The sequence below is a fragment of the Onychomys torridus genome, unplaced genomic scaffold, assembly GCF_903995425.1.
Source record: "Onychomys torridus unplaced genomic scaffold, mOncTor1.1, whole genome shotgun sequence".
NCBI classification, from domain to species: Eukaryota; Metazoa; Chordata; class Mammalia; order Rodentia; family Cricetidae; genus Onychomys; species Onychomys torridus.
In genome coordinates, this window is record NW_023411678.1 from 1 (window position 1) to 4566 (window position 4566).

Sequence of the window (4566 nt, forward strand, 5' to 3'; positions counted from 1 at the left end):
ATGATATTTCAACCTCTGGAATTTTCCAGATGGTCTCAGACAAAAGATGAAAGTTGGAAATTTCTCCCAAGCTCCACAGGGCCAAGAACTCTTCTTGTCTGACCATATGCTAAGTGGGCTACAGGATTTGCAGAGGTGGCTGGATCTTATCTCATTGCTTTGATCTCTATGTCAATAAACATTTGTTTGTGAATGTAATGAGAGTTGGTTTCTTACAGAATGCCCAACTGTGTGCACAAAATGACTGTCATATGAGGACGTTTTATTGCATTATTCTGAGTAATGTGATTGTTTATTTTTCTATACTTTTTTCTGTGGCACTTATTTCCAGTAATAAATACAGTGTCTATTCATTAAGATTTCATTCTTGTCCTGAAATGACCTGACAAATGAGTAATTTGACTGCCAGATTAAAAATATCATGCATGGTCATTTGATTTCAGACACGTGGTAATGCAAAATAGTATGGAAGGCACATGTGCATGGTTTACACACATGTCTTTCTGAAAAAAAAAGAGAAAGCAATTTGTCAAGCAATCAAAAAACCAAGTTAGCATAACATAATAACAATGACTTTATAGGGTTACATTTGTCATGAGCAGTTCATAATGATTCAGGCAATCATGTTGGCAAGAGTCTGAGAAAGTGAGTCCTGTTGTATCTTCAGTCAGGAAGAAGATAGATGTGAACACTGCTCTTCACATCTTTCTGTTTTCAATTCAGTCTTTAACAACAGCCAATGAAATAGTGATACCTGATTGTGGAATAGGTCTCTTGCTTCAATTACCCTAATGTGGGTCATTGCTCACAGAGATTCACAAAGACTATTTTATAGTGATATTCTAAACCTGTCATGTTGACTAGTGTAAATTAAGCAGACCATTGGGGAAAAAAGCTGCTCACTGCAGCTGTCAGGAAGTACACACTAGTATCCACATGCCATTACAGCAGCCCATTTAGACAAGACTCAGTGACCAAACTTCTGATTTTGCCCTTCTTGTTATATTTTCCCAATTGTTCAGATTTCTATTGTAGTTGCATCATTGTTTAAACACATTGATCTTCATGGTATAATATATTGAAATTAGAAAGAAGTAGTACATCAAAACAAGAATCTGCTAAAAATATATAAAAATTACCATCTCATTCAATATTTAAAAAAATATTTTATCGTTTTAAAACTATAATTCCTGAGTATTTTCTTTTGTATATTTCTCAGCTCCTCGCTCTGTGTGCAGTGAGAGCTGTGTTCCTGGATTCAGAAAATCCCCCAGGAGGGCAAGCCTGTCTGCTGCTATGATTGCACTCCTTGTCCAGATAATGAGATTTCCAATGAGACAGGTAAGTGCAGTGTCTGGGTATTTCCCACCTCTCTGCAGTGTTCTGAAAGGTGTAAGCAGATGAACAAGTTCTGTGAAGAACAGTAGTGATAAGTCCTGTGATTCTTTCAGTTAGAAGTAAAAGTGTTTTGGTTCATTTTGTCACCAGTTTAAATGGTGCTCCAGCCATTCAAATTAATACTTGGCTTATTTGTTGATGCATTATAGCCATTGTTACTTTCAGAGAACAGCTTTACTCAGAATAGAGTTCTGCCTGATTCACCATGGCATCACACACACACACACACACACACACACACACACACACACACACACACACACACACACTGTAAATTCCTGACTTTCATGCATTTCAAAGCATACTTAGTTTATAGTGAACACACATTTAATGGTTTGATCCTTATATGCATAATTTCAGTCTTAGTTCTATGCTTATCCGAGATTATCAGAAAGGTCAAATTTGATTTAACTGTGGACATTTTTAAATGTTTTATTTTAGATTTTCATTCATTTTGTTTTATCTTTGAGTATTGCCTGTATGCATGTAAGTGTACCATGTACTTGCTTAGTGCACATCAAAGTTGGGATTCAGATATCCTGGTGATGGAGGCATGGATAGCACTGATCACCATGTGGGTGCTTACAACTGAAACCAGGTCCTCCTTAAGAGTAACAGATCATTGCTAAATATTTCAAAACAGTGAATCCTCTACCTCAAATCCTATAAAATGAAGTGTATCTGTATTGAAAACAACCATACTTACATATTTGTAAAATACTTATCATGACTTATGTACCCTGTGCATAAAGAATACATGGGGTTGTGTATAAGAAGCATTCTCTCTCTGTTAGGAAACAAATTAGAAGTAAACACACAAAATAAGTAGAGTCATAGAGCTTGAGGTGTGAGCACAGCAGGAGGCCCATCTAGAAAAAATAAACAAAATACTGATAATAGAATAAAAGGTTCTGTACACAGTAGCAAAATGATGAAGTCAATAGGCTTATAATTAGAATTTTTAACAACAATTAAATTGCAAATTTCACTTTGAGAAAATATCAAATATTTTAAATTAAAGTATGAAATAGAATTATTTTACTGAAAATATGCAATAAGTTCATTGATACTTATATCTTTTTAATTCAAGATGAAATTCACAAATTAGAAAAAATGAAGCATCACAAAATTATTCCATTACCAACTAAGACTAAAACAAGAATTTTATATCTATCTGTTTAATAGATATAAAACTCCCTGGGAATGATTAAACATTTTCATAAAGGGAGTTTTTCCATCTTTCAAGAACCTAATAATCATCATTCTCACAAGCACTATCAGAGAATAAACACACTGGAAAATTCAATAAATTCTATGGAAATAGATTAATTTTTGATACTGAGTATGAGAACAAAGCTAAAGGAAGAAATGTTCAGGGTATGTAAAGAATTAACTAACTTAATTAGTTAACTAACATGAGAAAGTCACACAAGGGAATTCAGAAGGAGGTGATTCTATGATGAAATCAGGTTTATATAACTTAATTCAATAATTTATGTCAATAAAAATTTAAAATATTAATCATCACTTAACTGATAATATATTTACATATGGCAATGAGCAAGATAGACTTGTTAACTTCATATTCAACAAAGAAGATGGGCAGTATTGAATTGAACTGATTGATTAGAGAGTATTTCTTAATTATTACTATTGAGAAACAGATATACTTTAGTCTGAAACAACAAAGGAAATGTGGGCAAATGCCAGAGAGCTAGTGCTGGGAAGAGGCTTGAGATAAAGCTGGAACCTGAGTAGAGACTCACAATAACTTTAATTCCTGAGTAGATATGGAATCATTGTGTGAAGTGTCCAGAAAGTCATTATGCAAACACAGAGCAGAACCACTGCCTCCAGAAAGCAGTGACTTTTCTGGCCTATGAAGAACCCTTTGGGGATGGCACTCACTTACTTGGCTTTGGGCTTCTCTGCACTAACAGCTGGTGTTCTTGGGGTCTTTGTGAAGTATCACCACACTCCCATTGTCAAGGCCAACAATCAGGCTCTCTCTTTCATCCTGCTCATCACTTTGATCTTCTGTTTTCTCTGTCCATTGCTCTTCATTGGCCATCCCAACACAGCCACCTGTATCCTGCAGCAGAGCACATTTGCAGTTCTGTTCACTGTGGCTCTCTCCTCAGTCTTGGCCAAAACTGTTACTGTGGTTCTGGCTTTCAAGATCACATTGCCAGGGAGATTGATAAGGTGGATGATGATGTCAAGAGCTACTAACCTTATTATTCCTGTCTGCACCCTTATCCAACTTGTGCTCTGTGGAATTTGGATGAGCACCTCTCCTCCATTTATTGACTCAGATGCTTACTCTGAACATGGTCACATAATTATTCTATGCAACAAGGGCTCCACTATTGCCTTCCATTCTGTCCTGGCCTACCTCTGCTGCATGGCACTTGGGAGCTACACTGTGGCTTACCTGTCCAGGAACCTGCCTGACACATTCAATGAAGCCAAGTTCATCACTTTCAGCATGTTGGTGTTCTTCAGTGTGTGGGTCACCTTCCTCCCTGTCTACCACAGCACCAAGGGGAAACTCATGGTGGCCATGGAAGTCTTCTCCATCTTGTCTTCCAGTGCAGGCCTCCTAGGTTGCATATTTCTCCCCAAGTGCTTTATTATTTTGTTCAGACCACATAGTAATGTGCTTCACCATGTCAGGAACAGAGCACATTGAGGAAGAAAAGTGGATCTTACAGTTTAGTCCATGTTTTTCTTAATTATATACAAGTCTTCAAGTCTGTTTAGCATGAATCCAATTTTCAGAGATCATAGAGCAATTTAAAATTTTATATTGATTGCTTTCATTTAATATTGAAATCCATCTTTATTCTCTACTCTTCTAACATTTTTTACATATTTCTCTAAACTAGAAAGCCTATTTCAATAAAATTCATTATATATCTCAATTAATATTAAAGAAAAGATGAATGGGACGTTTATGCATTCTTCGCCTTTTCAACATTGCATAACTTTTGCCTTTTTAGCACCAAACCTTTTTATATGTATCCATGTGTCTTGATGCCCTTGGTATGTTTTCAGGATTTGTGTTTCCATTTCATGTCTGTTTTTGTTATGAAAAAAGGCACATTTTTTAAAAAATGAATACGATTTACACAGAAAGATATTACTCTGCTAATTAATTCCATAATG

At 35.7% G+C, this 4566-nt stretch overlaps 1 pseudogene; it reads left to right on the plus strand.

Annotated features, from left to right (window-relative positions):
* The first annotated feature begins 1219 nt into the window (after positions 1-1219).
* On the plus strand, positions 1220-4090 carry LOC118575276 (annotated as a pseudogene).
* The last annotated feature ends 476 nt before the right edge of the window (positions 4091-4566 follow it).